This window comes from Chroicocephalus ridibundus, chromosome 3 (genome assembly GCF_963924245.1).
Source record: "Chroicocephalus ridibundus chromosome 3, bChrRid1.1, whole genome shotgun sequence".
Lineage (NCBI taxonomy): Eukaryota > Metazoa > Chordata > Aves > Charadriiformes > Laridae > Chroicocephalus > Chroicocephalus ridibundus.
This window is the reverse complement of record NC_086286.1, coordinates 113,656,004-113,669,058: the sequence shown is the minus strand read 5'-3', so window position 1 is coordinate 113,669,058 and position 13,055 is coordinate 113,656,004. Positions and strand designations below refer to the sequence as shown.

General features: G+C 43.9%; 1 protein-coding gene across 2 annotated transcripts in view; it reads right to left on the bottom strand.

Annotated features, from left to right (window-relative positions):
- LPIN1 (lipin 1) overlaps positions 1-4,011 on the bottom strand; it is a 50,802-nt gene extending 46,791 nt beyond the window's left edge. For both annotated transcript variants that reach the window (XM_063330487.1, XM_063330488.1), the window contains exon 1: positions 3,911-4,011. The gene's annotated coding sequence lies outside the window, so the exon portion shown is untranslated. The remainder of the gene's footprint in view (positions 1-3,910) is intronic.
- Positions 4,012-13,055: the final 9,044 nt, after the last annotated feature.

Below are 13,055 nucleotides of genomic sequence, written 5' to 3'. Positions count from 1 at the left end.
AAAGCTTGAGAGAGACCAGACTATATTTGGGAATCAGACTGTGGCCCCTTCAAGAGAATTATTCCTCATTTACAAAAAAGTAAATGACAACATTTCAAAGACTACTAGGTAGGCGCTTCCTAGCACTCTTCTATTACATATCAGATCTTTTTTTCTTGAGTCTGAAGCAATTCAATTTTGTTTGTAGTATTGAACATGAACTCCCTCTACAGCAATTAATGGAACTTTACTATTGGCATATTCTTTACCATAAAAAGCATTATCAGAGGTTAGTTCTAAAAAAAGATTTATGATAAAACTGTAGGGGAGAGAAGGAAATATTTTAGATGAAGATTCCCTAGATGAATTTTTTTCAAAATTAAGCTGAGACGTTCATGTTTGTACTATAACCATAGTAATTATGGCTTCTTCACTACAAAAGCTCATAATAACTATCATTCTATTATTTTTAAAAGAGGTACTTCTGTTTATTAGTAAATGGTAAACACATTGTAAAGTCACTCATGCTGCGTGATACCACATTCAAAACTCTTAATATTTTAACTCACTTCAGGTTGGAAACTGAAAATCATTAAGAACTTCTGAAAGCCTTTTTCTTAACTATTTGTTAGCTTCTACATAAATCCAACCCAAGGTCACTGTCATGAATTCCCATCCCACTTTTTCGAGTAAATTCCCAGCCAGAACCTTCTCTAGAGGAGCACTTGAAGGCACTGCACAGGACTTTAGGAGACCTCAGTTTAGGTCCCTACGTTCCTACAAGATTCCCACACAGTCTTGGGCAAGTTACTATGGCTTAGATCTTAGAGGGTGTTTTAACTCCCATTGGTTTCAAGCAACGTCTATCACTGTGGCTACATCTCACCTGCAGCATGCCAAGCTCATCAGAGTGAGACACAGACAAGCACTGTCTTTGCATATTCTTTTTCCTGGGAAAGGAGACCCTGGACACGTGACCTTGAAGGGAGCCATAAGCAGCCACGACCCTGATTTGGATAAGTTGTTGAGGGAGAACTCCAGAGCACTATGCTGAGCAGCGTAATTCTTGTTGTTCTGTAAATAGGACAGTAAACTCTGTCCAAACCTGATTACGTGCACATTTTTTCCAGACTTCCCCATAGTCACAGCAGCATGGGACAGACCACATTCCTGCAGGTGATTTGACAATACATCTGGTCAATTGGGAGAGAGGTGCAGTTCACTTCTCTGTCCCAAATCAGAAAGCAACATGCAGCATGTGGCTGGCTCTACACCAGAGTAAGAGCACTTTGCTTCCCGCCAGCCAAATCTCCAGGAATATTTTACGGTTGGGGTTATTCTGGGCTTAATTCTATAAGGAACTATTTGACTCCTATTTCAAGTTAGCCACAGCCAGTGCCAAAAACTGTGACTTCTTATAGTGGCCAGAGAGTCAAATGGATCAAATGTCAAACTTATCTTCCAAGCTGCCGGTCCCTCCCAGAACCCACTCACTCACAGATACGGACTTTGACTATGAGATGACTATTCACTTGGTTCTGGTATTGCACTGTCTTTCAAATAGCTGAAACATTACTTGGCCCAATGCTTCACAAAGCCCCTATAAAGGGCAGAATATTTTCTTGAGAGCAGCTGAAATCAAAAATTCAAATTGAAGACTTAAAACTTGCCTGTAATGAACCCTCATGTTCAAATGAAGGGAGGGCTGGCCTATAGTCCCACAGTCCGGGTATCGGATTGGCACTCAAGAGTCGAGGAGAATGATTTCATGACCAGCTGAAGCGTACAACCATGGTCCCACACCAACCTCCCAACTGTCCATTCTCAACCCTCCCAAATCTTGCTCTTGTGTCAGCACTGAAAACTAACACCACTAAAGCCTTACAAAAATAAATTCCAGCTGGATCAATGGGATGATCTGACTCACCACATACCCATACAATTGCTAGTGGCAATAAAGAGCGAAGCTGAGAAAGAGTCAGTGGTGGGTAGTACAAGGGCCACCTCTTTTTGCATTTCAGGCAATCTTGAAATCATATCTCAAGACTTGTCTCCTCCTTTCCCAGAGATCTCCTGGGAGATCTTCCACATTTCCGTTGGTTTCACTGTGCCTCAACTTCCCAACTGTACCTTCCTCACAGAGACATTTTGAGGGAATGAAAAGAAGGGCTGACACCCCTTTGGACTGATGCTGCATAAATAAGATCAAACTTTATGAAAAACTGAAAAGTACAAACTGATGCTTGAAACCAAGAACTTTTGAAATAACTGGAGATTATATGGTAGAACATGTACTGTGCTGCCCTGTGTTACTGTTCTGATGTCAGAGGAGGAACAAAAATCAGAGTGGAAGTACAGCAGTAGCTCTACGTACACAGTAGCTCTACTCTATGCTGACACCTCATGTGACTTGGTGTCCTTTCTTTCAGTGGGACTGGAAAACAAATTTGTTTGTTCGGCTATAACTTTACATTTTCCACTTTTTCAGAGTTTAAAGTATTTCAATGGTTTTCGATGATTGCTGTGTGTATGTGTGTTCATAGATAAACAAATGTGTGCATCTGCACATCCTCAGGTATGGAAAAGGGCCAAAGACTAAAACTTGCCCAACTCCCTTACAAACAGACCACACTGACTCAGGTAAATAGATATTATCTGGTAGTCTGTATTAGTGAATTGGAGCTATCAAAAAAGCAGAAAGTAACTAAAACCATGAGAAGCTATTTTGATGGCTTTATTCCTAAAATCATAACATAATTGTGTCTTTCCCATCTTATTTCCTTCAGTGTCTCCCCACTTTTTCTCCAGTTGCCTTCACGGAACTAGGCTCATTTTCCTGCTATTACAGTAGTACATCCATCTTATTTCTAACTGGGTATACTGATGACAGCAAAACCTTATCTATGTACATTTTTGTTGGTAATTGTTTCCTAAGACAGCAAAGACACAGATAAAGCCACCCAGAAAATAAAATAAACAAACCACTCCAAAACACCCTCCAGACTGCGAACCAAATCAGAGGTCAACAGATCTATCGAAGTCAGTGACTTAACATGTGAAAAGAAAAAGGAACTGCTAGTTAGTCTGCAATATCAATGCTGAGATCCTGTTGTTAGTACAGGCCTCTACACAATTCCTCTTTTTGATAGAGATAACAAAAATATTGCACAGTTTTGTCCCCTCACCACTCTCCACAAGATACATTGTCTTTTACTTTCTCTTCTTGAAGGTAGAGGAGATACAGTAATCAATAGAAAAACTAATAGCCGTTTGGGGTGGGCGGGGAGGGAATCACATCAAAGAAACCTGAAATATCTGAAAGTTTGGTTTCATATATAGCAATCCCACTGCTGCCAGCCACGCTCTGCTATGCCATTAAATCCCTCTGGCCTGTTACCTCTTTCATTACTCCATCTCAGGGAAAGTATTAGCGAAGCAGTGGTACTAATGCAGCAATTTGCATCAGCAGCTGCCAGCCAAAGGGAGGAGAAATATCCTCTCCAACGCAGAAGGGGAAGTAGCGTACAGAGGGGCGCTGGGCTCGACGAGCTCACGCCGCTCGGCAGGAGCGGGGACCCCACACCGACACCCCCCTCCGCTGCCCAGCGCCGGGGGCCTCCCTCTGAGGACAAACCGGGAAAGCATCACATTCCCCCTTTCCCTCTAACCTCCCCGGCACAAAGCACTGTCAACCCCTGATGAACCCCGCAGCCCCGCCGCTTGCTGTCACCCCCAAAAGCCAGACTCCTCGGCAAGGAAAAAGCATCCAGCACCGGCGGGATGTCCAGGCCGGAGGGACCCGCTGCCTCCGGCGGCTCCAACGCTCGGCGGGGCAAGCCCGGCCTTCCCCGCCCAGCTCGGGGCCGGGGAGCGGTGCTCGCCTTCCTCCCGCTCCCCCGGCGCAGCGGCCGCCCCGAGCCCCGGCACCCACCTCTGCCTCCCGCCGCCTGCCGCCGGCTCCGCTCGCCGCCGCCGCCTTTGTGAGCGCCGCCCGCCGCGGCGACGGGGACTTGCTCGGCTGCCCGGCGGTGCCGCCCCGGAGGAGGGACCGCAGCACCCGGGTGAGGCGCGACGGGGCGGGGCGAGCGCCCCGGACCGGCGCTGGAGCTGTCCCTGCCTGACCCGCCTCCCACCGGAGCATGGCGGCGGTGTACCGCATCGGGGACAGACCAGACACCGCCTTCCGACCGCCGGGGGAAGCCGGGCAGCGCCGCCGCCGCTCCCCGCATCAGCGGGGCCGGGAGCCGGCGGACCGCGGAACGGCCCCGGCGGCCGTTGGGCCTCGCGCGGCGGCCGTTGGGCCCCGCGGCCTGAGTCAGCGCCGGGAGGCGGCTCGCTGAGGTGACCCCGCGGCCTGGCGGAGCCGCGGCGCAGCTCACAGAAATAGCTTATTTTTTTATCAGCTTATTTCACTAAATTTCAAAAGTGTTTATCAAAATAAGGCATCTTTATTCCCGTTTGTAGGTGGGAAAACCAGAGAGCGGTCAAGGGAATCGTTCCTCCCAGACTGCTGGGCAGGTCTTTGAGAGGCAGCGACTGAAGCTAGTGTTCCCAGAGCACAACGCTCATGGCCACAGGAAGCACTTCTTTCAATATCGTATGCTTTATTGCCGTAAATAAATGTGATGAAATAGAGTTTTTCCACCAGATAGTAGTTCTTTTCCATTCAAATTATGTTGCAACCTCCTTTTACTCTGAGTGCCTTACACAACTAAATAAGGAAGTGGATGTCCATGATAAAAATTAACTGATGGAGGAATCTTCCAGGCTTTTTCCAGTCTGTTTGCAGAAGACATTGCTAAGAGGGTGGTGCTAAGTGCAAAACAAATGAGCAGGAACCGAGTAACACAATAAAAAGAGGACAAAGAATATACACAAGGATCAAAGTTCATCAACTGAAGAAGAGCCTTCTAATCTTAGGCTTGAAAACAAGCTTTTCGGAGCCGGATTTGGTGCATCTGTGTGTTCTAGTCCCCAAAACGTACACAGACCTGAAGCCTGGGAAGAGTTCCTTGTCAAGTAATTAGTGCTTAAACCTCCCATTTTCTGTTATCTTTCCAGTTATACTGTAAAACAATCTCAGTGGAATCTCCTCTAGGTCATCATCCCAATTGTAATCCTTGAAACTGTTTTGGGGTTTTTTTGGCACTTCTTCCTCCTGTAGTTGTGTTTACTCTGTCTCCATGTTGGCTAGGCTTTGCACAGCACGCAGCTATGACAGAGCCGCTGGCTGATGGGGTCTGGTGCACGCTCACAGACTCGAATCCCTGCTTCTTTTTGTCCTCCATTCCCAGTTACACAGCCACACTACTGAGTTCACCTCAGTTTTCGAACAAAAAAAGTCAGTGAAGACAGTTTCTGCCCGGGCACTGCAAACAAGGGTGTTTACTTAATTCCAAAGAGAAAATAATATGCAACTGAGCCCAGAAATACCTGCAGTTTCGTTTCCCAGGCATATCGTATCTAATCCTTTGTCAGTGGGCAGTCAGCAGGCAGTGAGACGTGCTGGTAAATAATCCTGCCCCTGATGAAAATACAAGAAGCTGTATCTGTGCCAGCTGCAGATCCTGACCAGTGCTCTGCCCACCACATTCGTGTGGAATACGATCCCGTATTGCATTCTCTCCGAGGGGGTGGTATCCTCCAGCCATCACCATCCTGGACTGCTCTAACATATTGTTCCATTACAGTCTTTCACTACTCTACTAAAATAAAAACATGATAGTAACACACTGAATCAAAACCACTATCTTTACACAGTCTCAACAACACCCACCCTTCTCTGCTGCTTTCAGACATCCAGAAGCTAGAGCCTCAGCTTTGGAAGTACTGTATTGTGTTTAGTTATTTATCATGTCCAACCATCTGCTGCTTGACGTAAAATAACCCACAGAATAATGCTCTACATTTTTAATGGTTCCATGTGCGAGGTCATGTTTTCTCTTCCTACGGTGCAGTGTAAATAAAGCCATGATACACACAAGATGCTGTGGAAAGTGCCAAATGCTTGCACAGCAAGAGTAAGCTTCCATTAACAGCAGGGCTTTGTCCTTCCGTGCTTTTTCACTCTGCTCTTAGTGATGGTGTGACCACGGTGCACAGCGGTGTTCTTCAGATTATTTCTCTGGAACAACCTCTGCCAACTGATTCTGAAATCCTTACTGCTGCACTTCAGCTCATAACTATTCTCACCAGTTATGGCTATATAGAGGACCAAGCATAATCTTCCATACCTTCCAAGCCTTAGCATGGTCATGGCTGTAGTTTTGGCTCAGCCCAGTGCAGAGTTTGAGGGACACTATGGTCAGGGACGGTTCCTCAAAAGTAATCTGGAATTACTCCACAAAACTAGATGTGTGGGGGAGTGTGGTCAGAAGGCAGTGCTTTGCCCTTGCAAGAGAACAGTCCCTGGTCGTATCAGTTCCACACCCTCAGGAATGGTGAAGTTCTGAACTATTACCATTTTCTTCCTGTAACATTTCCCCCTTGACAGGTTTCTTTATGGAGGTGTCGTGTTGGGCAACGCAGATTTGTTTCCCAAGGTTTGAATTAAAACTGTCCACAAATTTCGAGGGCCTGCTCATGGAATCTTTTTCTTTCCTCTCCTTCACTGGTCTGCTTATATCCATCCATTATTACCTAACTCGTGATTCCTGTCCCAAAGAGCTTATGGTTTACATATTCACTCTTTGTACAGTTCTGGCACAGTGGAGTTCTAGCCTATCATCTGGGCTAATAGTTACTATGAAAATATAACTAAGAGGAAAATTGAGCTGCGTAGTCTTCTGTAAATTAATAAAAATGGCTTAAAAAAAATAAAATCTGCAAGCAGAGAAGAGTTTAGTAAAACTCAAGAACAGATTCCTCGAGAGCAGTACGTAAGTTCATGCAGGGGAAAAAAAAATGCCTTAAATTCTAGCTTGGGACACTAGATTTTCCTGGCAAGTATGTTGCCCGTGAGCAAAATAACCACTCAAACCAAAAAGTTAATTATTTAATGCATTATCAGTAATGTCTGGCATTTCCCCCACTAAAACTGGAGTTCATGTTCAGGCAGGGAGTACCTGGGTCATGAATGACTGCAATTGTTAATGCATGCACAAGGTGCATGTGAAAATGATTCAGTTAATAGAAAAGTTCAATGTAATGAAGCTCAACAAGGGCAAGTGTAGGGTCCTGCACCCGGGAAGGAATAACCCCATACATCAGTACAGGTTAGGTGTTCACCTGCTGGAAAGCAGCCGGTTCACAGAGCTGGAAAGCAGCTCTGCAGAGAAGGACCTGGAAGTCCTGGTGGACAACAAGTTGACCATGAGCCAGCAAGGTACCTTCGTGGCCAAGAATCCTGGGGTGCATTGAAAAGAGTGTGGCCAGCAGGTTGAAGGAGGTCATCCTCCCTCTCTACTCTGCCCTGGTGAGGTCACATTTGGAGTTTTGTGTCCAGTTCTGGGCTCCTCAGTTCAAGAAAGACAAGGAACTACTGGAGAGAGTCCAGTGGAGGGCTATGAAGATTGACAATGGAATGGAGCATCTCTCTTATGAGACGCTTGGGTCTGTTTAGCCTGGAGAAGAGAAGATTGAGAGGGGATCTCATCAATGCTTATAAATAACTAAAAGGCGGGTGTCAAGACTATGGGGCCAGACTCTTCTCAGTGATGCCCAGGGACAAGATAAGGGGCAATGGGCACAAACTGGAACACAGGAAATTCCATCTCAACATGAGGAAAAACTTCTTTCCTTTGAGGGTGGCAGAGTGCTGGAACAGGCTGCCCAGAGAGATTGTGGAGTCTCCTTCTCTGGAGACATTCAAAACCCACCTGGATGCGTTCCTGTGCAACCTGCTCTAGGTGACCCTGCTTTGGCAGGGGGGGTTGGACTTTTTTTAGAAAAACTAGAAGTTATTTAGTTGCAGATATTTCCAAAACATTTGGCCCCTTGACTTTAACATGTTGCCAATTTTTTTCTGTCCTGCTGGTTTTGCTTTGTCTCTATTCCGGGGTTCAACTTTTCACACTGTATCAGGTGCTTGAAGATCCAAGTAGTAAACAACTTACTTTGAAAAGAGAAAGAATGCTGTCCTTGCCCAGCATAAAGCCATATAGGACAAATTTTATACTTTATTCCATGTGAAACCATCTTGCTTTTGGTGTTCGATCTGTCACATTTTAGGCAGATGCTTCTGGCCATCCACCAGCCATCCACTCTGCCCCACCTGAGCTCTTTGCACTTTGCCAGCCTTAGCTTCTGGATTTTGCTTTCCATAGGGTCACAGTTCGCAAGTGTTGTAATTGTCCACTGACAGTTGCGCATGGTAGCCAATACACTTCTGACATCACTTCTTAACTTCCTTCTTTGGCCTCATGGTTAAGAGGTGAGATGATGACATCATCCTCAGGAGGGCTGTCATGTCATCAGAAGTACCATAAAGTTTAAGTCATCAATGAGGCAGGGGAGTGACAGGTGAAAAGGGAAACTGAGAGGATTATTTTGTCAAATGATCAAATGTGGGATTGTGATTTTCCAGGAACTGCTGCAGCGGGAATTAGGGGCCGTGCAGGAGGCACTGGTCATGTACCAAAATGCTCATCTGTAACGATAACACGCTTATCAGCTCTCCTGCTGTCAGGGCTTGCATTGCATAACCAAACTTGATTTTGAACCAAGTACTTTCAGACTTGGTTTTGTGACAGATACACTGTTTCCCCCCTGCCCCCTACTGAAAATACAGTCCCAAAAAAAGGGGATCTGTAGCCAACAAACTACCAGACAAGGTTTTTTTTTCCTTCTCAGAATATAACAAGTCTTGACGATGAAAATTCTCAAAAGAGCCTTTCTTTTTCCTCTAGATCCACATCCAGCCTTGCAAAACCATGAAAACCTCACTGCTTCCTTTATATCCTAGGCGCCCTTTCCACAGTCAAAACTCAGTTCTCTGCTACAAAATACTTGGCTACTGAGAAAGAGAGGCATCTATTCACTCCTATGATTCAAAAACAGTCAAATCAAAAGAGTGTAGGAATGCTTAAATTAGGAACAAGAGGGGCTAAATATATCAACCCTGCTGGAGATCCACTTGTACCAGTCCAATCTCATCAGAAAGTAATTTAGCTCCAAATCTGTAAATAACCAGGCTTGAGCTCCCTAAATATAATCTTAGAAAGCTTAGAAAATCTTGAGCCCTGATAAAGCAAAGCAATCACAGTGTATGAGATTAAGGACATAACAGCGAAATCATCAACATGTTCTTTCTCCAGCCAAAGCCCAGAATTCCTGCGTAGGCATGTTCAAACACAGACCTGTGCTCTGCTCAGGCAAAATACATCCTGGTGTTTAAATGCACACACATACAAGAAATGGGAGATCATACACAACTCCATGGAAGACCTCTCTGTCCTGTTTTGGACTGAAACGCCAAAGCTAGCTTTTCATCAGTCTGGTAAATCTATGCATGCCTAGCAAAGCTTTTGCCCAGAATAGTGTTTTCAAAGCACAGCAAATCAAAAGCAAGTTGACCATTATTATTTGTTTAGAACAAAACAGTACGAAACAGCCTTTGAGAACTTCAAACAAAGCTGCTCTACTTCCCAGGGTATAATCTTTTCTTTACTATTCCTGCAACTTTTGCAAACTAAAACAGCAGTCTTAATCCTGAAGAGGAAAAGGCATTTGGAAACCAGCTCCTTCTGTTGAGAAGGTTGTTGCTTTCTTCTCAGCCTCACGGCTGCAATTTCTACATCAGACTCTCTTCCGATATTGAATTATCCTCGCAAACAGGTTCTGAAAGTTATTGCTCAGGGGTTGTAAAGCAGCACATCTTGATTAGTTCACTGTATTGTTACCTCCTTAATATGCAAACTAGTCCCTCTTTCTTGTAGCTAGCAAAGATATAACAGGTATAGTCAAGATAATAGGAAGACAAAGAGATACTTTGTATAAAGTTTTTTCTTATGGTAGGCTAAGCATTAAGTGCTATAGAGCTCAGCTTGAAGTTCATTCTGTGACTCCACTGAGACAGTAAAGTGTCTAAAATCAGTTTTATATAGAAGTAACAATATTTGGTGCTTCTTACTGTGACAGAAAAAATCTTCACTTCTTTGCAGACCAGGGTATAAAAGTGGTTGTTTTGTGGGTGGCTCCTGGTGAATGAAGGTACGCTCTGTCCCTTGCTTGTAGTTACGAGAAGCAGGTTTGCTGGGCTTTGAAGTCGGAAAATTCTGCACTATCTCAGGTACTGTCATGAGTTCAGGCTGTCATATAAACTGGATGAAAAGGGTTTTAATCCTCCCTCAAAAAAGAGGCCGATGGAGGACTGTGAGCAGGCTGTCAGGAGGATTGTCGGGAGGAGAGGCAGACCCTGGCTGCTTTCTCCCACACCAGTGAACCGATGGGGGAGGCCTCTGTAGCCTTTGCCCAAAAGTTCCCCTCTTCAGCCCTTGTGTATTAATTTTGCTGAAAAAAAGTGAGATAATCCAACCCGCTGCTACTTCTTTTTTTTCTCGCTCTCACTAGGTCTCAACTTGCTTGAGTATTTGAAGTGGTAGAATGTACCCAGGTCAGGGCATTTTTTTGAAAAGTCTGTGTGTATCATTTAAAAGGGCACTTTACCACTTCTCCCAATTCAGCCTGTGCAGCAGGTGTGGATCCTGCGCCTCCAGCTGAAGGGCACCTGTTTGCCCTCCCCAAGGCTTTCTGTAACAGCGAAGCAGGCACAAGGGTGCAAGTCTGTTCAAGAACTTTGGCCTTCAGGTGTTTCCACGCTGTCTTCTCATTCCTTCTCATGTGCCGAGCTGTGAGGATGCCTTAATCTGGCAGCACGGATTTCAGATCTCTCTGATCTTTTACCTCTAGACTCCGTATCAGGTGATTTGGGGGAAGAGGTGAGATACTGGTTTAGGATAACCTGTCTTAGAGGCATTTTCTTTGCAATTCCATTCTTGGGGATTTTAGTGATTGCAAGGACTGTGCTTGTTCTGGATTTAAAGTACAGTCATCCTTTGAATGCCTGTGATAATATGTTCTTCAGGCAAAACTCGAGCTGTATGGAACAATGATAATGTTTAAAAATACATTTGGCTTAAGCAAATGATCTTTTCAGTCTTGCTTGCTGTGAGAGCTGACTTAGTCTTACTCTTGTGGGCTGATTTGTTCTCAGAAATATATTGTTACTGATAAAGTTAATGATCAAGATTGTGTTGAAATCCTTGAAACAAGTCGAGGCACAGAAATGAATCCTGCACGTACAGTCACAGGAAAAAAAATTCTCTTTAATGACTTGCATCAAGCCTGGGCGATTAATCAGTGAATAGGGTGGTTTACTGCAGTCTTTCTCTTATCTAAGCAGTTCACTCTCCTGGTTTAGGCTGAAGGCTCTTATAAAACTCTCCCTGGTACTTCTAAGTCAGGTTTGTTAAAGCAGGAACATTGTCATTTATTCCAGTTTTGTATCTGCTATCTTTCTTTACATCTTCTGTAAGGACATGCATATCTATGTGACATTATCTGAGGAACTGGCTTAATGTTTATGATTTCTACATCTGGAACACTAATATAGTTAACGGATGTGATCGGCTTTGCAAAATCATTAAAATACTACTTTATTTTATTTCAGTTTCATGTTCAAATTTCTGAATGGGAAAAGTGTCCCTGGTAACTCAGTAGAAAATGCTTCCCTCAAAATATTCTTGGTGTCAAAATGAGTGTAGTCTCACTGGAAGTGTTACAGCACTGCAATCCCTGAACATAGTCATGGATGTTATTTTAGAACTGCAATTAAACAGCATTTCATCTGCATCAGTCTAAAAACAATTCTTTGTAAAACTAAACTTAGGTTTGCTGTGACAAAGAGTATACATCCAATTCAGATTTGGAAAACGAAGTATTTAATGGAGGAACTACAGTCTGTGGACTGAAAGGAAGTATTTTCGCTGTTGTGTTGAAAGCTGAGCAAAAATTAGATTTTTTCCCTAATGGAAAGTTTCAGTATTCAAATATTAATATTTGAACGAAGACAGAAATATTAAAGAATCTTGAAGTATAAAAGGCGCAAAAGTTTTTGCAAGTGAAACTCCTGCCTTAAAGGGGGGGTATTATGGCTATGTAACTTGACCAGAAGGTATGATGTATTTGAATGGCTCTCAGGAGGCAATGATCTGTTATAAGGAAATGTAATTCAATGTTGAACTGAGAAAGCTGAAACAATTTTAGTTAGTCCAGTACTAAAATACTGTAAATGAACGTGTAATCAACTCTGCCTGCTCTACATATCGGTCTCTAGATCCCACCCTTACATAAAAGCCAATGAGGGTCAACTCTGTGTCCATGTATTTCTCTTCACAATTTGAAAAAAAGCTTTCAAGGACTTGCACATACCTACAAGAACTTTTTTAAAGAATTCTGTTTCAGAGTTATTTCAAGAAAATGGCTGCATTCAAGAATTAGCACGCTGTGGAAATCATTTATCCCTGTTACATAAATTTGGCAGAGGTGTTTCTTAAAACAAGCATTTTGCATAAGCCTATGGAATTCATTTACTTCAGTGAAATTAGTGGAATCCATTTCATTAGGTCTAGCATGTTTTGTTGTAGAAAGCCTTTGTGCTGGCGGCCTGTATGCTTTACATATTCTGTTATGCAAATATGACAATTCACCACAGACTTTGCCCCATTCCTGCTGCCCCCGTTACAGTTTACCCTTCAGTTTATTTACTGCAGACGAATCTACATACCATGAACAGTCTCTCAAACCTAGCAGCTTTTGCCCACAAAAGCAACATGAGCTGGTTTTACTGTTATTCGCACATCAGCGATATTGTGTTCAGCATATCATGCGCAAAGAGAATTCCCATCCCAGTGAGTTTAGAGTCTGAAAAGTACCAGGCCTGATGCTCAGTTCCCACAAAGTGACATAATCCCATTCAAGCCAGTGAACTCTGTATTACACAAGCGAAGGGTCTTGCTCATTGTTACAAACAGGTGGAAATATTTTTTAAAATAGCAAGACTTGGAACAGGCAAGAGGATAGTGTTTTGTATCAAGCTCTGCCATAGTACAAGAAGAGACAAAGGCCTGGTCAGAAAA